Source organism: Gallus gallus, chromosome 4 (genome assembly GCF_016699485.2).
Source record: "Gallus gallus isolate bGalGal1 chromosome 4, bGalGal1.mat.broiler.GRCg7b, whole genome shotgun sequence".
NCBI classification, from domain to species: domain Eukaryota; kingdom Metazoa; phylum Chordata; class Aves; order Galliformes; family Phasianidae; genus Gallus; species Gallus gallus.
Window position 1 is genome coordinate 77,353,581 of NC_052535.1, and position 27,334 is coordinate 77,380,914.

The 27,334-nt window shown below is 36.9% G+C and overlaps 1 long non-coding RNA gene across 1 annotated transcript in view; it reads right to left on the reverse strand.

Moving 5' to 3' along the window:
- Positions 1-26,194, reverse strand: part of LOC101747852 — a 34,661-nt gene extending 8,467 nt beyond the window's left edge. The window contains exons 1-3 of the long non-coding RNA XR_006939073.1: positions 19,647-26,194; positions 18,056-18,354; positions 10,724-11,733 (exon numbers count right to left, since the gene is read on the reverse strand). This is a non-coding gene — a long non-coding RNA (uncharacterized LOC101747852). The remainder of the gene's footprint in view (positions 1-10,723; positions 11,734-18,055; positions 18,355-19,646) is intronic.
- Between the last annotated feature and the right edge of the window lie 1,140 nt (positions 26,195-27,334).

Consider the following 27,334-nt stretch of genomic DNA (forward strand, 5'->3'; position numbering starts at 1 on the left):
TATGATTGCAACATCCATTTTTTTTACCGTAAGTACAACATTTATAGTTTGAGATTATGATGTGCATAAACTGCATATAAAGATGAACTAATATTTCTAAAAACATTTTTTTGCCTAGTAGTGGAAAAAGCAGCTTTGGAACTCTACGTTTGTCACAGTGAGGTCAGTGTAAGCTGGATGGCATCAACTGAAGAGGCTTCTCTTATTCTCTTGTCTAATCAGTCTGAATCAGTTAATCTTGCTGCAGCTAAGAATTGTGATATTCATAATGATATCTTTCAATAAGGAGTTTTTCTGTGTGTTTGCCTTCCTAGGCATCTGCTGCTCCTAGGAAGTAACACTGAAGGGATAGGGACATCAGATCCTTTCATTCCAAATACTCCAGCAGACATCAGCAGACATCATTTATTTTCCTTTTTTTGTTAACAACATGTCTGCAGAAATGTAACAAAACAGTCAAGTTAGCGTATATGTACACAGCTTTTTTCTCCTTCTAGTCATAAAGTTTTCAAGGAGTTTTAAAGTTCTACCATAGGTGATGCAAGTTCCATTTCATGAATTTTGACTGGAGCATATGTACAAACAAATCCCCAGTGACTGCCTTCTGTGTTGCTTGGAAACGCTGCTGCGACTCGTATTGTTCTGTCTAAAAAGCCAACTTGAAATACGCTTTTCTTTTTTTGCTGAGAAGTTTGTTTATCCAGCAAACGTTACAATGAAACTAGTCCAAATTTCTAAGTAGAAGTTTAGAATAAAATTATAGCTGTTAGTCTCAAAGTGCAAGTTTCACACAGGTTTGGTATTTAGCATTACCAGGAACCATGAAGGTGTAAGTCACAAGAACACAGATGTGCAACGGCACACTTTTCTCACTGACAAAGCTATATATAGAGCTCCACTAAAACAGTGGCCTTTTGATATAACAAACACTACATAATGCCATTAGAAAATGTTAAGACATAAAATATATTTGTGACAAACATAATAATTTTAAGTCTCATAATTCCCAATATTAAAAATCAACAATAATCTGTTCAATGATAAGATGCTATTGAAATCCATGTCTCTCAGAAGAAGCAGAAAGCAACTGTTCTGCTTTTTTGAAATGAAGGTACTCCAGTTCTCATTAATATCCTGTGTTTGTATTCTACTACTTAAGACTGGTTTAGCAAACACTGGATAGACCTCTTGTTTTTAGGATCGTGAGGTGAATACTGCCTCAGTTCTGTAGTTTTGTCAGTAAATCCATACCCTGTCCATGTCTCTGATAAGCAGTGGTGTTGCAGGTCTTCCCTTACACTCACTTGTCCTAACACTGCTTTCAAGTCATTGAATGAAGAAGTGCCTCAGATACAGATGCTTCCTACACAGGTGATTGACAATGACACTATCTTGCCACCTGGGAATTCAGACACCTTTACCCTGGAGACTTGATGAATTTCCAGGAGGAGCCATAGAACAGCATCACAACTGAGCAGTGGTGGGAGGGTACCTCTGGGGATCTGCTCCAACCTCAGCTCACAGCAGAGGCAATGACAGAAGATTGCTCAGGGACCTCCTGTCATCTCACTGGACACTGCACGGGGCAGTGTTGCTCCTTCTTTACTCTCCTCTTCAGGCACTTATTTACACAGAAAGTGTCAACCTGAGCCTACTCCAAGCTGAACACTTCAAACTTCCTAGCCTCTCCTCAGAGGATATAGCATCATAGAATCTTTTGAGTTGAAAGAGACCCTCAAAGGTCGTCCTGTCCAACTTCCCTGCAATGAATGGGGACTGCTTCAGCTGAAATTCACCATTCCCTTTCTTGAACCCTACTAAGTTCCTCTCTGCCCATCTCCAGCTGGTCAAGGTTTCTCTGCATCGCAGCACACCAAACTGATGTTATCAGCCACCCCTCACAGTTCTCTATCAGCAGCAAATTTGCTGATGGCTCACTGTGTCCCAGTCTCTGTAACAATAATGAAGATGCTAAAAGTAGGAAGTCCCTTAACTAGTTTGGACTTCATCAGTTTTTCAGAAAGTAGAAAGTGTCAAAAATCTAGTTAAAAAAATCAAAATAAACAGCACCCATTACTCTTCCTTAGCACTTAATTCATCAAGCCAGACTTTTTATAAAGAAATCTGTGCTTCTTTAGATCATATCCCATTTTATTTCATATTTAAGTACTCTCTCCAAAGAACCCCTTAGGCATATTCATTAAGTTTTTGGTCAATTTTTCTTATTGCAGTTTGTCAAAGAGAATATTCCTGTGGAATTCGCTGAATTTCCTTATGATATTTTAAACATTGATGGTTAAAGAAATATAATATACCTGGATTAACATGCTCTTTAATTTCAATATTTCAGCTAGCTTGTGTGTTCTAAGTATTTTGAATTAATGTTTGCAAAAAGTATATATATTTTGGCAGGTCCGAGCAATTTTTCGCAAGTTCTCTGCTCATGAGAATTGCTGAGATTTTGACTCTTTCAGTTTGCACTGCGTTGTGCTAAAAAGCAAAAAAAAAAAAAAAAAAAAAAAAAAAAAAAAAAAAAAAAAAAAAAAAAAAAAATTGCAGAGCTTGGAGAAATGTGTGCTGCTCACTTCAGTAGCTGTATATACAACAGCCTTTGTCTTCCCAGAAACCCAGATATAATCTATCATGCATGTGATTACATAAAGGATTACCATTCCTTCTCATCTTGGAAGCTGTACTGTGTACTCTATTTACGCAACCCAATTAAAATGCCTTCATGCTTTAAAGAGGCAATACTCATAATATTTATAAGAATAGTACATTGTTGAAAAATCTAATTAAGTTGCAACATTTCAAAGTCATCTATAAAATGCTATTATACATTAGGAATTTTAATACAAAATAATGTTAATCAGAAACAAACCATTGCACTCAATTGTTGATTAATGTAATGGATGAAATCCGGGACCCAGAAAAGCTTGAGAGAAGCTCCCACTGGCTTGAGCAAAGACAAGGTATTGGATAGCACCCTGTCTTTCACATGCATTTCTAAAGAGTAAATTATGCCACTACTTTACATTAGTATTACGGTGGTAGAAATCTGCATTCTGATAGGTATTACACCTTTCTGTGTCTTATTAGTTTTCTGCATGTTACTCTACAGACTGCAGTAGGATCACAGTAGCCTTATATAGCTCTATATTAGCACAGAATCAGTGCCTTTCTGCCATTTTCATTCTGCAATAGAGTTTAACTCTGGAGCTGTAAAGTGAAATCCTTTTTAAAATGACACGCTGAGATTCTTCCTTTCAGGCCAGCTACATTAAGTTCAAAAGTTCCTTTCAGATGCTCTAGCCTATTCTGGGTCTGCCACTTTCTGTACTGGATTCTACTGCTCAGTGAGCACACATATGTACTCCCATGCAAGTCACAGATGTGACAGAGAACATAGGAAAGCAAATTTTCTTACCTAAGATCTGTTAATAGCATTAAGAACTTTTTGCACTTTTAAATTTGAGGTTCTAATTTAAACAACTGCTTCTAAGTTGCTTTAAAGATTACTCAGGGCATATATCTACACGGAAACTCCTTTCCCTTGTTAAGAAACCTAAGAATAAAACAATCATAATAAAAATTCTCCAGGAGGTCTCATACTGCCCGAAGTTATCCGGTAAAATCTTTCCAAGCTAGAGAATAGCTGCTGCTTCTCTATGTAGCTGAATTAGAAAGCTTTAAAGTGAATGATGGGTTACACCCATGACTACGGGCATAGCAGCAACCAGAGCACCTGTGGTATGTATCTATGAGCTTAATACTAAATAACATGCAAGTAAACTTCTCAAAGTACTTCGTGAAGGATCTTTTGATCTAAGGATATGCAATCTCATAGAAAAATCTAATCCTCTTTTTACTGTTGTGTTGCTCTACATAGCCATGTAGTATTGAGATTCCAACTGTAATTAAAAAAAAAAAGAAACAAACACCAAACCTGTATCTTGATTTGGATCACTTATCTCAGTAAAATAGCTCCTTTGTAAGCCTTTAAGTGAAACCTGAGACTCATAACCCCTGCCAGATCAGGTGCCCTAAACCTTCAGGCTCTTGATTTTGTTCATTGAATGGTCCCATTATGAAGAACACCAGTATTTACTTGTCGTTCTTTAAACTAGGGCATGTCAATACCTGATGGTTCAGCATGGTGAAATGTAAGTTTGAAGTGGAATAGGAATATTATTGAATAATCCCATGCTCAGGCATGCCTTCATGCTAAGAATGAAGTATACTTTATCATATCTCCTCAGGTATTCACTTCCTTCTGGCAGTTTGCACTGGTCGCCCTGGAATTTAGATTCTTAGTTGTCAAAAACTAACAAAGATTTACTCTCTACTACTTATAAATTCTTATGCTAAACTTGAGCAGACAGTAAGATTAAACCATTCTCAGTTTTCCCAATGGAACTTAAGTTTGTTTTGTTCTGTTTGTGGGTAGGGATGCTTTTTTCTTTTCTTCAGCTCTCTTTTTGTTCTATCCATCTATATCATACCCATTGTAAAGGCAATGCATATCAATAATATACAGAACAATATTCCTATTCTGAATTCTACTTGGTCATATTGACTTGAAAGGTATTTTTTTAAAGCAGTGTGACTTTTAGAGTGTAGAAATTTTAGCCATAATACACAAAGACAATGTTGATGACTTTTGCATCCAGATCACAGAGAGAATCCATCATGTCTGTATCATTGTTATTATGTCCACAGGTTGTTACAAGATTTTATCACTCTTGAGCTGTTTGTGCCATTTTGGTCAGAGCATGATAAAGAAGGTGAAACGACAAATAATCTTGTGATCTGATTGGAGAATCACATTATTCACTTCATAAAACAGCTGGAGACCATGCTAACTTTATAGAAACAAAAGCCTACTTGAAATGTAAGCATATAATCTAATACATTCTGAAGTTATACGAATTTATACTAGTTCATTTCTGTGGATAACCATATCTTGAAGGGTGTTGCTCATCACAATTTATATGTATATTTATATATATAATTTTTATTTCAAATCAGTCCAAGTTTGCAGAAGATGAGTCCTCCAAGCACCAAAAACTTATACTCTAGCAAACTGCTAGTACAAAGTCACTAGCACAGCAAAGTTTCTGCAAATCCATCTGTTAACCTTAGACCTCATATGTAGTCTGCTGATTTTAAATCATCTTCAGGCAGTCTGAAAGCAAATTGTAATGCTAGTGTTTAAGTTGCAGGTCACCTTGCTTGGCTTTGGTGTGTAAAACAGAATAAACAGGATGGGATGTAAGACACTTCTGACTGCTACAGGGCAGTTTGATAGACTGTCATGAACCTTTGTTTGCTTTCCATCACGGGTGCTTGTCAACAGAAACTACTTGGACAGCCAAGTCTTCTCTATACAGCTATAAATTACCTCACTATGCCAAAGGTTTTTATCAAATTAATTAAAACCACATAAAGGTCAAGATTTTCTTTTGACAACATAGATTTTTTTGAAGCAGTGAAAGCTATTTCAGGACTTTCACAGCTTGCTTTTTTTTGAACACACAGTTGTGATCCATCTGATCTGCAAAATGTCACAACAGTTATGGAAGGAAAGTCTGCAGAAAAGTTTTGCCCAGTAAGATCAGCAGAAGTATGCCCTTTGGATTAGCATACTGTGAAATTCATAATTACTTAATAAAAATAAAGGGTTAGAAATACGACCCATGAAACATAAATCATAAAGCACCTTCTTTCATTATATATTGAAGTCATAAAGGTTAGTTTACTTTTGAATAGCAATCTTTTCTAAATTACAGAAATTATATTTTAAATCAGTAACTTTTTGACTTAAATGAGCAGTGTTGTTCAGTAGATATATCATCGGTTACATTTGAGAGATCTGGTTGCTAGCTTTTACTTATCCTTTCTTTTCCTGTCTTGACCATTTCTCAAAAATAAAGTGGTCACCATTTTTGCCCTGTCTGGGGAGACTTTCAGAGAGTAGGTCTGAATGAAAATGATGCCTTTTAGCTAATTCCCTCCAGCTAGATTATGTCCTGCTTACAGAACCTAAGGAGCAGCATTAAACAGTTTGAACATATGTAACACAGCACAGCAATTCCAAGCTTTAAAAATGATCCTACTTTAGGGAATGGTAATATGAAGGCCATGATAATAGAAACCCAGTCGCAGAATAGACAGAGAAAATTTAGGGTCCTCTATGAGTTTAAATTATTTTGGACAACATAGGACAACTCTGTTAATCTATCCTATGGGGGGACATTCACTGCGTAATTGATAAAATGAGAAGAGTCAGCCCTGCAGTCATTGTCGTGCATGGAAGTTTTAGGAAACTCAAGATTTTAAGGCCAGCTTCCTGACTGCTGATAGCTCCATGCGTCTCCCCAGTGCATATTTTGGAGTTAAACCCGTTCAGCAGGATAACGACAAAACCCAGACCCTGTCCTCAGCTTTTACTGTTAGATAATTTAGATGGCTTGCTGCTCAGTTACAGTGGTGCAGTTTTGTTCTTCCATCTCCTCAGAAAGGAATCTAGCCAAAGACTGAGTGCCACTGGAAAGCAGGGTGACTAGAAAAAATTCTACAATGCTAATAGCAATGGATTTAACCTATTGCCATTGGACCATAAAGAGATGTGTAGTAGATGTTGAGTTTCATGCCCATTGAAAAGGGGCCATTAACCATGCCTGTATTACACAGCCACCTCCTGTGAAACAAGCCCGAGAACTGTCAGAACTGGATCTTCAGTCTGTGAGCTGAGCCTTCTTCAATTATGGTTCAGTGTACATCTATAACAAGAGTCAATACGCACCATAAATATCACAGCCATAAAAACAAACTTGGTTGAATCCAGTCATGGCACATCGGGCACAGAAATGCATAATCCAACAGCGTTTTCCCACTTGTCCCAGGAGTTAATTTGGCCTGTTATCTTTCTTATCCTGTTAACATCTATTTGCACCTAATAAGGCATGAAATCATTACTCGTAGTATGTGCCCTAACATTCAATTCCACAATGTCATACTTTAATTGGACAAAGAGTATCTAAATGGTTCTAATTCCCCAGGGATGTGGCTATCTAGTAATAATTGCAACCCATGAAGCTCCCTCATTACTTTTATTAAAATAAAATCCTTCCTGATTGAAATGCTACATATTTTTCTAAATTGCATCAAAATGAAATTGTTGGTTTAAGAGAAAAGATTAGAAATTTAGTTCAGACAGTACTGCCTATCAGCAAGAACTCATAGAGCACCTTTCACATTCCACCTCCTGTAGTTATAAAATGGGAATGCTTCAAACACTCAAGAAATGCAGCTGGGGGCATCACATTCTATGAGGTGCTGTAGTGAAATTCACAGCCTGAACCAGTACATGAGCACGTGACTGCCTGGAGCTGGAGGGGGGGGGCTGGAGCCACCCTTTCCATCTCAGTTATGCTTCTAGGAGCGCATCTGCAAGGGTCCCCCTTCCCCGTGCCCTTTTCTCCTGCAGTGTAACAGTATGAACAAGAGAAAGCTGCATTCCTCAGCTCGTCCCTTTCTCCAAACTTTTACTGGGAGGGGTGAGTTAATTTCTCTTCGATGTCTTTTCCTATAATGCCTATTTCTCAAATAAAGGCTCTGTCATTGCCCCTCTGTTTGCTCTACAGGTGTCTTTGAGGCTAAGACCAGTAAGTATTATCTGAGGTTTCTTTTGTACATGTTGTGCAGCACGTGATCATCAGAAAATAAATGGACTATTTGCTGTCACCAACTGGGTTCTAGCTGATTAAGACCCTCCATGCAAATCACAAAGAAAAGAAATTGCAGTAGAGAAGCTATCACTCAGTTTAGTCCTTTGGGCTACCCCTGGAACAGTCAGTGAAACGTGACTGGGCTCATCTTCTGAATCCAAGAAGTGATGTAGTACACCTCCCATGCACAGAGCTAAACCCTCTGTTCCCTACTCCTTGCACCCAAACTGGGAAAGTCTTATTCCTGTGGGCTTGTGTAGCTGTCTGACCCAGCACAGTTACTGCCTATAAGAACACCAACAGCCTGCAATCCATTCTGATGTAGCAGCATAGCTGTGCATGGGCCATATCTGCTCTCTTGGACAGACAACACAGGGACTATATTTGAGAGAGCAAAGGAAGCTTTGCTTTTACTGGAAATGAAACCTGCTATGATTTGAAGTCTGGTGAAACAGCAGTAGGAAATGTAAAACATTTAAGAGGTGGAGTCTGGCTGTTATAACTGAAATTATGGGACTTAAGTAGATGGAAAGGAATGAACTTTGCTGGAATGTGCAAGGACATCAATGCTAACTTGTAATGGTCTCCTTGAGGTAAAGAGCAAACACCAGGAGACCTTTTAAGACCCCAGTTTCCTTGTTTTTCAGTGTTAGTGAAAATGCTCTGAGAGGAGATAGAACCCCAGAAGAGCCTGCCCAGCAGCAAACATCCCCCTCCTGGCACACACATTGCCCCTCAGTGTTAATTGCAGTGCACTAATTCCTGACAGCCTTTTAATAGGCAAGGCAGGAGGGAAGGCAGTATTTTGTTATGGGTCTTTATAAAGTACTAAAATGCAAATTTAAAATGCTCATTACACTTGAGTAGCTCCACTCTACTTAAATATTGGCTCCAGGTTTTCTTCATTATCCTCTTACCAGTAATTAAGCTACCTAGGGACAATCAGCAAATAATAAAATGCTGTGGTGGAGGAAATTAGTTTAGACTACAAAGCATTGAATGAAATTATTGTGCAAAATAGAAAAAAGCAACAACATATAAAATATATTTAGCTATCTCTAGGTAAATAAATTTCAAGGATCATAATATATTCTCTACATGAAATATATAAATTGAGGGTTTGGAAAAATCCCCACTCATTTCTCCTCAATGCAGTTTACTAGGTAAATATTGGCCCTTCATTCCCACTTACATATGATCAATAGACTAGTCATTTTCCCAGACTTTCAGCTGTCTGCAAACCAAAGGGTATGAAAGGCAGACTAAAGACAATGCTTGAATAAGGCCTTTGCTCTTTCACCTCACTGCCTGAAGAACGCAAAGACACAAACACTGGGAATAAGCAGCACTTTACCCCCTTGAGCATGAAAAAACTAAGTGTTGGAGTCAGATCATTCTGAAAATGAAGGCAGGGATTTGGCTAGGCTTATCTGCTCTCCTGCTGATGGACCGACTCCTACTACAGCTGATGTAAGGAGACAGTGCTTTCAGTTCCTGTCCTAGGGAAACCCCCTTGACCCTAAGTTCTAAGTAGGGTAGGCTATGTTAACAACTGAGCTGTGAAGAAAAAAATTATTTGAATATTCCTGTTGGTTTTGTAGCATACACTACCTATATATATATATATATATATACATATGAACACTTGAGAAGAGGAAAAGCACAGTGAGAGATTTTATTTCATGCAGCAGCAGTAACTCCTAGTTAAAGTATCTCAGCTCATTTCTCTGAGTTAGATTAGAGGACGAGTGACACAAAAAGGGATGAAAAACATAGTACTTGATTGCTCCTATTTACTCACCCTGAAAAGTGTGAGGTAATGGCTGCAGGATTAATGGATTCCTACAGATGTGAGAAAAGTCAGCCAATTTCCAGAGGCAAAAGCCTCAGACTATGAGGCAACTATATTAAAGGAACAACAGCCCATGCTGTTTCAGAACTCAGTAAGTAACATATGGTGAACAAAAATGAGCCCTTTCATGATAAACTTTAAAGAAAATCATGCCCTGGATCTCAGACACTGTCAGGTATATTCATTTATTCATCAGTTACAGAGTGGCTTATGCACCATTGGTGGCAACCTTTAACACCACAGGAAAAGAAAAAAAAAAAGAGTCTCTTCTCTGTGTGATTCTTAAACACTTAATATTTTAATACAATGTTTGTGCATATTTTTTTTCCCTAAAGATCACAGTACACTGTAAAAAGTTGAATTTGTTCACTTCCACATACTTCTACAGGCAAATAGAAGACAGCTGGTTTTACTCATCTATGACTTCTTGTTTTGACTGACTAGTTTCTCTGTTCCAGGCTTTAGTGAAAGAGATATAAATAAAGAAACTAAACTGTTATCAATATAATTATGGTTTTAGTACTGTGCCAGTATTGTATATTCTTAAATTTTTAGGGCAAGCCTGAAGTAAAGCAGTATGAACTCAAAAAGCATGGCATGAAGATCCACCTGGGTTCAGTAGTTATCTGCTCTAATATATTAGGGCTCTAAAAGTGAAGAGATCTCAAGAAGTTAGTTCATTTCCTGTATTTATATCTCTGTTTATGTTCTCTACTTCTGATGGTATTGCCATCATTCCAGCTTTATTATAACATAAAGCTATTCAATATATTTCTAAAACCAAACTCCTGAAGTTTGGTTGTTATGACTGCCTTTTTAGTTAAGTTCTCAGCCCTCAATCATGCAGTGAAAACTTTGGAAACATGAATTCTAAAATGGGAACCCAAAACGAAACACACAATCATAAAATGTACGTGTCTCTTTGAAAAACATTGATTTTTACCTTGTGATATGAATAGGGTGTATCTCTCCATTTTTGAGTACACAGGGTAGGTAAGGCTGAACAGTTCATTTTTCATCATGTTATTGGATGTGCAACAACGGAAGGCAATGATGGTGCCTTCTGTTAGGAAAAGAACACTCATGTATAGGTATTCATCATGACTTGGTTTAGAAAGCAACACAGGAAAAAGTAGCTTACCCTTTCTGAAGGTGGCAAAGTCTTGAGAAGGGCACAGTCTCCAAATAGAAATACTTCTCTCTTGGCTGCTAACCCTCATGGAGGGTGAGGTTTGTTTGCACCTGAGCTCCCTGGATTAGGCACGCCTTCTCACCTGGTGCTCAGTCACTGCTTCAGGCCATGACCTACCAATTCCCATACACCGGATGATTCAGCCTCAGCAGGAAAAAAAACAAAACAACAAAAACATGTATCCTTGGGGTATAGTTTTTTTGTAAAGGCTTGTGTTCAGCAAATGCTACTGATGCATTTAATTCAAAACAAATTTTCAATAGGCTTCTTCAATACTCTGAATAAATCTTCATTTGTTGTAGAGAGATTGACCTGAACTATAATTATTTTATGATCAGCAGATAAGAATAATAGCTACCTGTTTTAAAGCTTTCTTTTTAGAAACTTTAAGTGAAAGCTGTTTTGCTTATGTAAAAATAATGTCATGTTGAAATTAGTGGATTTTGGTGATTTGGAGTAAAATAATTGTGTATTGGTTTGTTCTTTGAACTGAGAAGAAAGAAACACTTTCCAATGCAAGATTAAAAAAAAGAAAAAAAAAAAAGTGATGTGGAAATGATGATCTGCATGATTTATATTTTAGAACTTAAAAAATTCCAAAAGTTGACTTTTTCTCTGAGTATGAATCATTAAATAAATACTAGTAATTGATTGGTTATTTGTCTTGGACAAATACCTTAAGAGAAAATTTACTAAAAATCATAAATACACTTTCAAATATGGTCTTGTAAAGCTTCCAGAAGGTTGTAAGCAGAATTCTTGTATTATAAAAGTCAAACTGTTACTTCAGATAGTGATCTAACAATAAGCATTTTATCTAAAAAAAAAAAAATTGTTGGCAAACACGTTCAAAAGTGTATCTCTTTAAATTCTTGTCCAAAATGAAGTTTATTTCAAAAACTCAGTAGGTGGGAGCTGTTCTCCAGTTGGCAGTTTAAACACAACTTCTTTTCCTGGCCCTAAAAATGAAGGAAAATAAAAGTTGGAATATGCTACCTTTCTAATATCGATGCAACATTTCTTGGGTCAAAATTTTAATATTGCTTTGTCCACCTAATGCATCACACATCATAATTCTATCAAAGTCTTTTGCTGGCTTACTGAAAGACTGCTATTCATAGCACACAGTCACTTCTCCTGCAGGAAGAACATAATTTCTTCACCAGAGTTTTTATTTTTTCTTTCAGTGCATAGTATTTGAAACTCTTTTATATTGATTTCTTTTTTAATTTTTAATGTAAACAGAATGTGGAAGGCGTGATGATAACCAAATCTATTATTGCACTATGTTTAGTTTAGAAATAATAAAAAAGATAAATAATGAATAGGTAGCAAAGGCTTATCTTCCTCCCCAGACTGTTCAATGTAGCACTTTGTTCCAAAGTTACTGGCATTTTCAATAAAATGTATCAGTAAATTTAGGCAATTAAAACTTTCCTGTGATTCAGTACCAAGATTTATCCTTCTTGTGGAACTCATCAGAACTTGGAACTCCATCAATCTTTCAAACTCACATTTCTTTTCTTCACTAGGCTTCACATTCATAAATATAAAGCCCATGGTCACAACTATCATTTCTTAGTTCTTTCGCTGCTGCCAGGCTGTGATTGTGTCTTGATGGCATTTTTAATGCATTGCCCATCCAGAAGAACCCACAGCCTGCAACTACTCTAGAAGACTACCTGGTGTTACTGACACATGGAGGTCAATGCACATGTGAGCGCTAAGGCTTGATTTTCAACCACTAGCATACGTGCAAATACACAGTAACACTACAGAGTAACATTTCAGTGTTTTTCCTTAATCATCCCTTCCAAGTAACACGGAAGGGATGATTAAGGAAAAATCTAGCCTAAGCTGCTGCGTGTTAGAGGTCAGAGTGCCTAATAGATGGAATAATACCAGACATGATTGAAAAGGGCTCTGTGCCCTTTACTCCAGCGTCACATTGGCAAGACAGCCCAGGAGGTTTTGTGCCAGCGTTGGTTGTGCTCTGTGGACTCTTGGTGCCTCCTGTCAGCAATATTTTAAAGGAATTACACAAAATTACTTTGGCAACTTTGTCAGGCATGCTCTGTATTAAAAATGAAGAGCAACACCACCTTAACTATGTAGATTTGCACAGTGTTTGCTTGCCTAATTCCCATTTAGGATGCTTAAATTTGATTTTGGTGCAGGTGAGTTTTTTAAAAATCTTGTTTATTTCCTACTTACACTTGAGGGTGCTGAATGACTTTTTATATCTGTATTTTTGCTCTAGGCTGCATGTAAAATATTGAATGAATTGGCAGCAAAATAACTTTGCACCTTGCATGCAGTTTTGAATCAGGGCAGATAAAGTTGATATAGCCCACAAGGATTAATTCAGTGAATATTCTCAGGACTATGTCCCACACATGCAGAAAAGTGACGTTTGCACCTGTGGTTTTTCCTTCTTAGTGCACTCACCTAGATTGTGTATATTTTTTTTTGCTGAAGTAAATCACATCTTCCTGACATAAAGGAACTGTGTCCCTGCTTACAACAAGTAGGGACAACTCTTTTGTGTTCTGCAATTGTCTTGCACTCACTGCCAGGACTCAGGTAAGAACCAGAACAGAGGAGAGGATAGAGATTGTTACTTTTTTTTTCTTTGCAGTAAACATATATCCTTCTAGGTATTACTTCTTTATTTCTTATTTTTGCGTATCTATGGATTCCTTGTTGGCCACAGTCTAATACATGATAACATACAGAGGCTTTCCCCAGTACATTCTACATCTCTCTTACACAGATAGATGTTTCTTGTCATATCAGCAACTTTTTGGTCTTGACATTACAGGAAAGTCATTCTATGTGCAGGAACCTCTTTGGCTGAGTTTTCAGAGGGACTCCAGCAGAGAGGGTAATTAAATGGCAGCTTCATTGCTCTGCTTCCCTCTTGCCTCACAGACCTGCTTTTTCAGTGTCCACTATGGCATTGAATAATTATTTATGTATATGTGAGATCTGAGAATTAAAAATTATAAGGACAAAATGTTAGGCTTCCTGTTTTGAAAACAGAAACTTTCTGCACCAAAGTAGTTTTCTTTCTTCAGCAAAAGTGCCACACATTCATTTGGTTCCTTAAGCTGGACTTCACCTCCACAAAGAAGAGAACCCCACAATACTTGCTGAGGATACTCACTTTCAGCAAAGAATATTGACTGTATTTTAAATTGTACTGTAAAGACTATCTCCAAGCAAAGAAGAGGTTGTGAAGGAAGATGCATAATGCACTGTTTGCTGTGCAGTCAGGGAATGATTCCATTTTGTGTCATTAAAGCTGTCTGGAAATTTTCAGCTGCTTTGGAGTCTATCATCAGTGCCTGGGTTTTCATCTGAAATTGGAATGCCACCAAATTCAAACAAATATTGAAATCCTACACGAAATAGAGGACTCGTTAACATAGCTCCATGTGTCACAAGTCATCTCTCTATTGATCATATGTTGCAGCTCTTTTTTTAGCAAAAATGATGGAGGTTTCCAATTTAACAACAGATTGATTTTCCTACTTCTTGGGGATTTTCCATTTCTTGGGGATTTACCTCCCCTTCTTAATTCAGAATACTGCAGAACATAATTTGTGGCAAATTTAATTATTCTCTGTAAGAGTCGTGAAGATAAGCCAATGGATGTGCCCAGGTGCCCTTAGATTCCTTGATTTCTCTTGGTTTCTGGAAACACTTTTTCTTCTTTATTTAGCGTAGACAATTTCTGACAAAGTATGTATTCCTTCAGTTTATTTCAGCAGTGCTAAAAAAAAGTCTGTATTTTTCTGCCTGTATATCACTGCTTATAACAGGCAGGTCTGTGTTTCACAGCTAGCGGGATGTGGATCTCTGGTAAATAAATCCCTTGCAGCAATGATGACAGTCTGTGTTGGCTGCCAGTCCCAACTAGGAAAAATGGCTGAAGCCAATGAGGTGGGTGCAGTGCAAAGAAGCCAAAGCCCAGGAGGCAAGTTACAGGTTACAGTCAGTGGAAAACTTTGAATACAGAGGAACCAAAGTCAGATGCTGAATTAAAATATCATAATATGAGTTTGTGCTAAATGGTGTCTTCAGCTCTCTATTTATCCAGGAAGGGATCCTTTACTTTACAGCATACCTACTCTTGGACTCTTTTTATTATTTCCTATTATTTATGCCAGTCTGATGCAGGAAGCAGCACTGTAGTTAAGAGATGAACAGAGTATGCCCATCTCCAGTCAGAACTAAACATGCTCATCTCCACTGCTGAACTTACCTTTTGCTGCCTTTTGAAAAACACCAGGCAGGCAGCTGAAACTATTTTGTATTTCTCACTACACCACTTCTGCCAGAAAATAAAAAATACACTTTACAAAGTCTGAGATCTAGGAGGGGAAAGAAAAAGTAATTTGCACCTTTTTCCATTAACTTATATGCCCTGTTACTGTTAATAATATTCTGTACTCTGCGACACATTGTAGACCATATTTCAGAGATGAAACAGGTCTTCTGTGTAACTAAAATAATTTTTCTCTTGGAGACAACTACTAGCATCTGAGGGGAGAGAGTAGCTCTGGTGAAGGACAGTACTTGCTGTGAAGGTACATATTCACTGTGCTGAAGGAGGGCAATGATCTCTCTTCAAAACCCTGCCACCATCATGGTAAGAGCAATCCACTCAAGTCAGTGGTATAACCCATGGAAAAAATATTCCATATTGCATACTGGAATTTTGTACTTTTATTTTTTTTCCCAGGGAATCTTGACAAGAAAAGACATATTTACATCATCTCAGTGTTTTGTCTGTTTTCCCTCTCCTGTCTCTGGATAGTCACCAAATAGAAAGAAGCTGGAAAAAGAGTGTCTTTGCAAGAGCAGCCAAAAAACCCTTCTGCATTCACAAACAGCAACTACTACAGAAGGTCTTTGATCAGGCCCAGAGAGGGGTGCTATCCTAATTTCTAAAGGATGTCATGACTTGCTATGGTGAAAGAATCACAGAATCATTAAAGTTGGGAAAAGAAAACACTAAGATCATCTAGTTCAACTAGCAACTCATCACTACCATGTCCACTAATCCATGTCCCTTAACTAAAGGGGAAAAGTAATCAATTGGAGAAAAAAGAAAAAAAAAGGGGGAAAAGAAACCTCTAGGTAATTAAATGGATTCCCTCAATGAGTAAGTCAGAAATGTTATTATTCAAAAATATGCAACCTTGCATGAGAGGTACCTGAACTATATCTTGAACTTCGGTTCCAAAAATGAGTCTACCTTTCCCCTGCTGCATGTGACCCTTGCACAATTAACACGTAATTTTCTTTTTCTTTTTTTTTCTTTTCTTTTTAATAACCTGCAAAAGGGGCGTATATAGATAAAAACTGGTTACAGGGAAGGCCTCTTTCATCTTTCTTCTGAAATTATATTTAGGAAACTGACAAGATTTAGGATTTCTTTTTTTGTCAGAGAGCAAACTCCTCTCTCCACTTCTAGCCAGAGCAACATTATGATTTTATACTATGGTCTGAGTACATTTCAGGCAAATTTTCACATCCCTCTGGAAATGCCCATGAACACTGGACAGGTTTTTTTACTGAAATAGGTGACGGAATAACAAATTTCTTTCTTGGTCTGGGATAGTCCTCTAGCCAAGTCCCTGGATTGTTGTGTTTTATAGATGCAGCGTTTGCTGAAGAACAAGAGGACATGATTCAAATATTCTTGTATAGAATTAGGATATTCCTTATATAATGATATTTCTGCAACCAGGAAGATGTACAAAGGCATAGCAGATACTAACAGTAATATGAAGTGAATTCAAATCATATATATTTATTGCAGATCAATGACACTGATTAATAATGCCATGCTGTTATAGTTGTGATTCTGTTTCATAGAATGTGAGGATTTTACTTCTTGGTCCTCTGAATTTCATTCATGTTCTCAGCTGGGCTCCTTGGCATCTAGAAAGTTAAATATGTAAGCAAAGCCTTGAACTCTAGCTAAATCAATCTCCAGAGCCTTTTCTGTCAGCTTCCTACCATTCTCTTATGCAAGATTATAGACTTGCATAGTCCCCATTCATTTTGGGGGCTGGACTCAATGATCTCTGGAGGTCCCTTCCAGCCCCTACAATGCTGTGAAATCTAGATTAAAACTCTAGTTTTTAGTCTAGTTTAAAGCTAGGATAAGGCCAACCGGCTTGCTGCCCAGTATATTCTTCTCCTCCTGGCCAGTTGCATCCCATCTGACATCAACATACCCAGTCTCTCGAAGGTGCATCCAAGACCATAGTATCAGAAACACTGAGTGTGACATCATCCATACATTTCTTCTTGTAGGCACCCTGTTTAGCCACTGGCCACATTTCAGTGATCGGTATTAAATATTGCCTTCAAATCATTGAGAATTGCTTTCAATACTGGCATTGTTTGCACATATTTCAGAACAAAATAATTATACATTGAAAGCTATAGATAAACATGCCAAAGAATGTTTTCACTTCTTACAAGCAATAATGCACAGTGGAGATATTAAAGAAATTTCATGGCTGTTAAAACTGACTAGGTTATTTTTGAAGAAATTCATCTCATTGACAGCATATTTTTGTTGTATGAAACTAGATATCTTTCAGTCAGCCAAGCACTAAGGGAGAAACTGGAGAAAAGAAATCCTGTGAGAGGCTATCTTCATATCGTGCCTGTTCTTCCACAGAGACAGAATAGGTTTAAGTTCTTTGCCTGCCTCCCACTGAAGCACAATTGAAACATTGCTTTGAATTGTTTCATTTGAGAAATTTTGGTTTTAAAACTTCAATGCAATTCAAGACCAAAAATTTCTGAATCTAAATTTTCTTCAAAGACCCACATGCATTCTTCACAGCATGGCCTTGGCCAAGATCAGTCCATGTAGGGTTCTACATTCTACAGGCCTACATTCTCTTCCATGCTTCCCCATGGGTATCATGAGTGGTGGAACAATTTTATCGCTGATCTATCCAGGTACTGGACAGAGAAAAAAAGTATTTATAAGATGTTTGCATATTTGTAAAAACACTCATAAGCCTTGCAGTCCTCTGTGCCTCTGCTGAGGACTCCTGTGGTCCTTAAGTACAGAAACGTCACCAGAGTTTTGCTGAAAAAATTCCTCAGTTTATTTATGGCTAGATTCTCCCTTGTTGCTAAGCATTTAAAAGTATTCAAGCTGATTTCACTAAAACTACTCACTGAATTATGAACTTCTTACTTCAAATATACATTTTACGAGAGTCCTTAAGACCAGAAGTTTCTTACCATGATTAATGTGGTGAAGAATTTTCTTCCTTTCTTCCTAATGGAGCTCTAGCACAAACTTCAGGATACAAAAAGTTTGACTTGATTTCTTTATTGATGTGAAGTGAACTCAAGTGATCCTGTCTTTGAGGAGCTCTCATCTTAATTGATGAGCTTGATTTCTTCAGGACAGATTGGGAGCAGATGGAATGTCTGGTTGTGAAGGGGGTATGCAGTGTCTGCTGTGTTTTATCCTGTTGTGCTAGCAGTCCTACAGTATTATTTTGGTGGTTTTTGCACAGTTCTCCTGAGTCCAGCTCCTAAAAAGGATACACTCTGAGTTACTACAGGGTTAGCATCTTCTAAGATTTTGCCTTGCAAGTGAGTATACTTTTGAAGCCAACATTTTACATGTGCTATCTCTTTGTTAGCAATGAGTAAACAGTAGGAGGAAAGCAATGATTCCTCACCCATATCTAATCCTTTCTTTGTCCACCTCCCACACCCTTTGCTGGACTGCAAAAGCAAATCAGGTTATCAGCAGGATAATTTCCTTCCTCTGTGGAATAAGTCCTCTTACTATTTCCCAGACATTAGTGTTTTTGTCTCAGTCTTATTGTTTTGTCATACTTTTCAAGGTCTACTTTCTTGAAAAGATGTTTGTGTTTTGTACTCTTTTTCTATTCTTAGGAAAGGGGATGTAATGAATAGGAAATTAATTCAAACCTGGCGTTACTTCAGTTCCTTCACAGCTATTGAACATACACAGACTAATCACTTCCTTCTCACCATTTGCTTTCTTCACATTTTGCCTTGTTGTTTGCATTACTTGCTCTGAAATATTTTAATATAAATAAGGTGCGAGTTTTTAAACTTTCTCTGGAACAGCTCAGAGCTTAACTGGACCTACTTTTAATTTTTCTGAACACCAAAAGAAAATTTATATTATTACTCTGAGTTCAGATAATGTTATATAATAATTGTTAGTAATGAGAACTATTCCTTTTCAAAAATATACTGAATTTATTGCAGGTGCCTCATAGAAACATTTGTGAAACAGTGACTATCAGGAGTCATTACCTGGCTTTTTCATAAATACTTCCATTTGCACCTGAGAAAAGAATGACTGATAAATACATACCCTTATAAGCAATTACAAATGTATTTCTCATTTGAAAAGAAAGTCTCCAAGCTCTAACCTTTTTTAAGGTCACTGAAGACCTTTCTTAAAAGGCGCTGAGATTATTCAGAGCCACATCATCTTTAACAAACTAATTGATTGATTGGTTGCTTGTTTTTTTTCATTACCATTTGAATAGATTTGTGGGCTCAGGCAAGCTCAAGTCACCCTCTCTAGTGAAAAAATGAGAAGTGTCTCTTTGGTATAGAAATGTACTATTTATACGAGAATTACATTCCTCACCTAGCAGTAGTAAGCTTGCTAGCAATAAATGAAGCCATGTCCTAAACCTTGCTCTTCTGAGTGTTTGCTTATCTTAGTATATACATTTCTTTTATCAATTCTGTAAATAGTCAGTGGGACAGAAGCCCACACTGAGTGCTTCTCAACAAAGGGATGTCCAAGAGTGGCTTAAGTCAACTTAGTTATTACCAAAAGGGGTTTTGCTGTTTGGGACCCAGTGAGCTCCTCTGTGCTTGCTGGTCATGCTCAGGAGAGGCAGTACAGTCAGTCAGCGTTAATGAAGTCATCCAGATGAAAACTCATACCAAGAGGTGCAAAGCATGTCAAAACAGAGAACAGATATTGAGGAGCTTTGGTTAGAATGCTGTGGTTTTTCAATTACATAAAATGTATAGAATTAACATGTATTTTTAGTGGGAACAGAGCAAAGAATAAAACGTATTTTCTTCAGTTCAATTAAAAAAAAAATGTTTTAATCAAATCTCATTTTAAAGTCTTTGCTTATCTGTTTACAGTCTTCAGAAAGGAAAATTTTTCACTGATCTTGCTGGTTCTTTTGTGAGCAGCAATATTTCATGCCACAATAAACAAACAAACAAACAAAAAAATGACCAGAGCTGAAGACAACCTAAAATGGGTCCAATAATAACAATAAATATCTTCACTTCTTTAGACGAGATATCTGCTATGTGTATTTCAGGCAATAATGCTGGCATGCAATCCAATACCAATCTAAAACCAAAGTGACATTTCAAGGCTATTCCAAACTTTTTGTTTGGACTTGGAACCATGATAACCATAGACAGCTGATGTTTAGTTGACTCTGAGCATGGGTAGAGCAAGTTATCCCTTCCCTCTGTCAAGTATCATGGTGACAAAAAACACCAGGCCAAGATATTCACTATAGGAATTTTTCTCAGTAATTTTCCTCTTGTGATTGCTTAGATTGGCCCATGTTTGACACATGCTTCCATATCATACTGAGGCAGGAATTACAGTTTAGATGGTGCATGAGACATCCAGACATGGTGAAAATGCCCATCTATTTTTATGCCCAGAAAAGGAACAAATAAATTAAGCATTGAGAACACTCATTGGTGCTTTCTAATAATGCTGTTGATGGAAGCCTTGTGATCTAATGGTTTTATGAATGAAACTTGGGCAGATATTGGTCTTGCTAAATCACAGTGTGGCTTCATGCTCTTTTGGTTACAAGTTAATTGAATCTGACCTATGAGGACTTTTTTACAACTTGTCTCCACAGAATTATAGTCAATTTGTTGTTTTGCTAATTAAAATCCTGATTAATGTTAAATTCTCTCAAGCTACTCAGACAAATGCTGTCACTGCCTGCATTTATTGGCATCAAAACAAATTAGATTTAAGCTTTTTCTAATTATCAGTAGTTTTCAAAATTACATCATATACAAACAAGAGCTAATCACTCTGAGAACAATTCCCATATTTTTTAAGTGAATGCTTTAATTATTTGCCTATATTTTATCCCTCATGTAACTCTCTCTATTATCTGACAGCATTTTTTCCCCCCATAGGAAACACAGTATATTATACTGTTTAATTTTTAATAGCCTTTGTATGACTTTGTAATGTATTCCCTTGAGAGAAGATTTTGTCTTTGGTATGAGTCAAAGCTTATACCAGCCTCTTAAAACCTCCTCAGCTGACACCACAGGATGAACATAAATCACATGAAAATGTGTGCAAAATTGTAGTTACTGTAACTATTAATGAAGAACATGTACATTGGATGGACCAAAACTGATTTTTATTCACAACATAGTCAATATAATACATTACTACAATTATACTACTTGCTTCGTGAAGCTGGAAAAAAATATAAAACTTTGTTTCTCATTTTACATGAAACATTCCATTCCAATTTTGATGGAACACTCACTTCATTTTATAGATGTTATTCACTTTGTTTCTCCCTTCTGCAGTGAGTAAACATTCTCAAAAATTGAACAAGTCTGAATTTCTGAATTAATATGCTGTTAGAAACCCAGAAGTCTATGCGTATCCTTCTGGAAATGTTGAAATAAATTATTTTAGCAGTTCTCATTTCTTTCCATAAATAATGTTAGTCTCCCCAAAATGACAGTTTCTTGGTAAACTGTCTCTTTGGCAAAATATATTCCGTCAGTTTTGTTGTAAATAGAAAATACTGTAGAAGTATGTAAAAATGTGAGGATAGTAATTTGGGGCAAATCTGAATGTAACATTTTTTTTTGAGAAACCGAGGAAGCTGAGGCGATCTTTTCATTAGAGGTGATGCAGAAAACAGGAGGGACAGAAAACATCTTCAGTTTTCCTCCATTCTCAGCTAACCCGTGACTGAGCAGCCAATGCAGTAGTTCCATGGTGCGCTTCTATCCATGCTTTAGCTCCATCTAGCAGCCCCCTGAGATACTGCATGCCATTGCCGGCTTTCCCGTGCGCTGCTATTGCCTCTGAACAGAAATCCAGACTACTGCTTTTAATCTTCACAAATGATGTCGCCAAATAATATGGTTTAATAGGAAATATTATCCGAAAGTGCTGGAAAAGGTAAAGATAGGATTTCCTAAGTATATAATGCTTCTTGTATACTGCAGCCTAGGTGCTTGGTGAGTGCTCTCCCCAGAACTGCATATGGACAATGATGCACATTTGCTGATATGGACAAACATTTGTTATGTATGTGCTGATACAGTACCATGCAAGGTCCTCTTATCTGGTAACAAATGTGGAAGAGAGTCAGCGTTGTAACTGGACCACCTTTACTCGTTCTTTACTAGATGTCCTCTAGAGAAAATCAGACCTAAAACATTTTATTGCTGTGTATATCTCCATATCATCTACTTTTGTCAGTGATGATGTGTGCAAAATTTCCTTCCAGTTAGGTACATCTGAACATGGGGCTAGACATCAGCTTGTGGTTAAGACAGGATGGAGAACTGCTACAATAAGGGAAGTTTTTTTTAGGTAGAGTCATTAATGTGTGTTGGTTTTTTTGGTTGTTTTTATTTATTTATTTATTTATTTATTTATTTATTGGCAGTTCTTGAAGGAGATGAAAAAGAACTGAATGCTAACACAGTTCAAGATGTCTTTCCATATAACTACTTGCAAAAGTGAACAAAATCATATTTGTTTAGTCCAGAAAAAGGAAATAAACTATCCAATAGTGTCATAGTAAGTCCTGAAAAACATGGCAAAATAAATGCTTGTATGCATAATGAAAGGCTAGTTGCAATGCTTTCATAACTGGAGCTCCAGTATCCAATATATTATGATTCAAACTTGCTGTGAATACACAGAGATTCACAGAGAGAAAAGTCTCTAGGTTAGAAATATCAAAACTGCTCCCCTGTACAGTCAAGCACAACCTGCAGGTGTTTGGAGGATGTCTCTGCTAATCTCTACTACTATCACCACCACTACTGTATAATCTAGAACAATTAATCCATTACTAAACAGTAAAGTGAATGACTTGAACCCTTGCAGGAACTGGAGTCCTCACTTTGAAAAATTTTTCTGAAAATGAAAATAAAGAAAATACCCAAACCTATAAATTTGACAAAAAGAAACTTTCTACTGGAAGTAGATCTATTTTGATTAAACTTTCTCTGGGAAGTGTTTTTTGATGCTAGGTGGAATCCCCTGACAAAATTCTTGCAAAACAAGGTCTAGAAGAAGGTTTGATGAAGTCAGCCCACAAAGACAAAAACTATTATATCTAATTGCCCATGAGAAATCCAAATTAAGCTAGAGAGAATCCCAGCCAATCCATTTCTTTGCTAATTTGTTTTATTTTTCTAGATTTCCTTATCACTAAACAAACATTGGTGGGTTTTTTTGGTTCTCCCCCCCCCCCCACAAACACACACTTAATCCTATTATTTCTTTTCCTGTCTAGCCTGGATTTGTAAAAGTAGCTCTCCCTAGGGCTGTCTTCTACCTAGGCAAAGGTTTTGCCATGACCCCTCTTCAAATTTCCTCTCTTTCTCCAACTTCTTCAGTCTTTACTCATACCTTTCATGGTCTGTGGTCATTTCTGATGTGTTCTTGTCACCTGGTGCTTATGATACTAATGGAGAACATGAATATATGATAATACAATGATACAATGAAAACAAAAGCAAATAATAGCACTGCAAGAGACAGCGTTGCAAAGCAGTACTTCTGACCTAAGTTGCGTATAGACTGTCATTAGTGGGTAGCACTAGAAGTACACACTGATGTTGGCCTAGTTTAAGTTGAGCACAGATACTCAAATCTGTTAATGGTTTTATTTTACATCACTCTATGTTCTGATAGGAAGCCATGAAATATGCATAATATTTTGATGTCTGTAACTTGTCTCCTCTTTAGTAGTGTTTGCAGGCTACCAAGAAAATTGTCAGTCTGGATTTGTTTAAAAAACAAATTTAAATCACTAAGGGTTTTTAATGCATCCTGTTTGTAAACAAAAGAAGCAAGGAAAGCATTTCTCTTGAGAAGGCCTATGTCCTCCATATCATGTTAAATAATTAACAGCACTCACCAAGCTAGCAATTATTAGGAGACATCTCCTGGAACTGGCCTCTTGCTCTCAACAAACACACTGACTAATTTTGACAAATGTCATTGGTCTCAGAAGTGTGCTTATCCCTGGAAGCACGTTTAATGATCTGCAGAGCATGTCCCCTTCTAATACTTAGCAGCCATAGAAAGTACCTCCTACACCCTGCAATTAAAGCAGAGTCTGTAAAATAATTAGTTACAGGGAAATAATGTCAGACAGGAAAAAGAGTTACTTAGATCACATCATTTCAGCAATAATTGCTGAGCAAACTGGGGATCTAATCAGAAAGCTGCTCGAAGACATAATTTCAATGCGAATGTTATTTTTAAAGAGAGTTTATGTTTAAGAGAAAATTAAAGAAATATTCCAAGCAGGTGAATTTAGTAAAAAATAAATTACACTGCTTAGATATCTATAAACCAACACTGCTAAATGGGAATTCCATTCCTTTTCGAATACATTGTCAGATGTATAAACTCCTACATGAGAACAAGTTAGCTAATATGAAATCTCATTATTATCATTTAACTTCGCTGGTTATTTCAACAGCATTCCTATCTTTCTTTTAGGAGAAAATAGAGAGGAAATATTTAGGAGAAAGTAAATGTCAGTGAAACAATGTATATAATTAGGAGCAGAATTGATACAGTTATAGATTTAGGCCATGAATTTAAACTCATGTAAAAGGCATTTCTCATTCCCATTCCTCTGTGGAGGTATGCCTGCTAATCACCACTGCTCATCATGTCTCCTCTTTGCACATCACTGGTGGCCACAGGTACCAATCAAATCAAGGTATCTCCATGGCTCTACTGGACAGATGCAGACATTTGGCCTCACTTGCATTCAGTAGGCAATTTTTTTTTTCCTGAGTCTCCAGTGGGCATTGTCTAACACTATAATATATATTATTTTCAGGGGGCTTTGAGGAGATCCTGTAGAAATATTCAGGTAAGATTCCTTCAAAAATAAAGGTATTTTGCATAACATATACCACATCCTTTAACAATGGAAGTCAACCTTGTATCAAGTCTGTCTTTTACAGAGCTTCCTTTGACCTTAGGGTCTGTTCAGTGTTACAGTTTATTTTCTGTGTCTTTTTGGTGGCTAGTACATAAAATGACACTGGATTTCTCTACCACACGTGGCTTCACAGATGATCATTGTCACTCTAATTCTTTTTTTGTTTTTACTAAAAGGGATTTCCAAATTTTTAGAAGTGTTTGATTTAATGGAAGGCAAGCAGCAGTTGGTTCATACAAAATCTCATTAGTCTCTCTGTGAGAATTTGTCATTACTATGTGGTGGAAACATCCTTTGTTTTCAAAGTATTTGTAATATAGTGAGTGCGGCACACACTTTTCCAGGTTTTACATAGTAATTGCCTTTCTTATGACTGGAGAGACAGAGAGGTCTACAGAGCACTTCTTGACCTCGGGTATGTCACTTTGCTTGTATTCTCTTTTTTTTTTTCTTGTTGTTTCTTTGTTACCTTATAATACTAGTTCTTAGACACTGAGATTAGCTTGTAGGTATGGCCATATAACAAGATACAGACACTTTTGTACATCTGAGGCTTCTGTTCTTGGTGAAATAAAACAAAAAATAAACAACAGTAACAAGAGATGAAATACTGAAGGCCCTTTTCTCTCTGTGCTATTGCTGTGTGGAAAAAGGATTCTGAGGGTACTATCCATGAGTATCACAGCATCAAGCTACAGGCTCATAAGTGAAGAGATTAAATTCAAGGCATGAAGTCAGAACAATTCACACTGTAGTCACTGCATACAGATGAATGGACTTTGCTTTTGTACACAGCTTCAGCTCACAAAAAGCTGAGGAATGTGGAAAAAATACCTGATGGCAGTAGTAGCGTAGGACAAACTAATGATTCATAATTCTTATTAATTCACTTATCAAAAATGCAACTTGTCAGGGCAAGCCATGCTGTCCTTGGTCCATATTCATTGTTCAGTCACTTTTGAATAACCCCCACGCTGAAGAGCACAGATAGAGGGAACTGTGAAGACTTGCACTGCAAAGTGCATGTTACAGTACTTTAGTTACAACAAGCATGCCTTCAGATCTTTCTTTTTTAATGACAACTTGTAGAATAAAGAAAGCAACTTAAACTGCAAATTGTTCTCTTAAGTGAATTATTCAAAAATGTTCTATAGGATAATATTGAGGATAATAATATATAGGATAATATAATATCTGTTCTGAGAACTGATACTAGCTTGAGCAACTCAGTTCTCACAGAAAGATAACTTGACAAGACTATGAACAATCAGCTCAAATACACTGTTTTCCCTCACTACTTTTTCAGCTCTATCATGAACTTGCATGTATGATCACAGCAACATGGAGTAACAGTGCAGTAACACAGCAGCTGTAGCTGTCACCATGGCATGACTGTACATGCACAGTTAAACTGCTTGTATTACACCTGCCACTTAGTGCAGCAGCACTCTGCAGTTACCACGTGTAAGCACTGCTTTGGCCATGATCATTACTGACAGTACAAAAACTGTCTGTTTCTTTGTGTAGAAAACCTTTTCATTCTGACAGAACTGAATATTTTCTCCTGACTCCTGAGATTAGTCTTAAGAAAGATTGATTTTATTTTGAGCAATAATAGATAGTAGCCTTTCCATTACGTTAGGAAACAATGCATTCTTTCTGATTTATTCTGATTTTCTTTCTTCTAGAAAAACAAACTGAATACATTTGGGCTGCAGAGTAAAAATACACAAAATTCAACCATTTGCAGAAACAGCTTCTATAAACGGCTTCTTTCTTACATGTAAACCAGAAATGAACACCTTTATCTGTGCTACTTGTGGGGATGTAAGCAGTTACAGTCAGCCTGGTGTGGTGAGTGCTAGAACAGGTATGTCACATTCACAGCAGGGACTGGGCAGGCAGACAACCATGCTGCTGGCTGTACGTGCTAACAATACACCCCCACATCTATAATTTACTAATTAATCTTGTGTAGGAAGGGAAAAGGAAGGGTAAAATATTAAGATGTCAATTTTAATCGCATGTTATTTCTAAGCAGTACATTAGGAGAAATAAATATTTTTACTGTAATAGGGATATTTCTGACTCTTCTTACAAATATGAAGAAATCGTACATTTTTAAATAACAAGTATAAGTGGCAGGCAAAAATATTATCTAGTAAGTTAAATTTGAGTGATAATGACCTGTTTATATGAAATTAGTCCAAGAATTAAATATTTCCAGATTTTCCAGGTTGTTGTAGTATGATCAGATTAAAATATTCCAGGAAGAACATTGATTTCA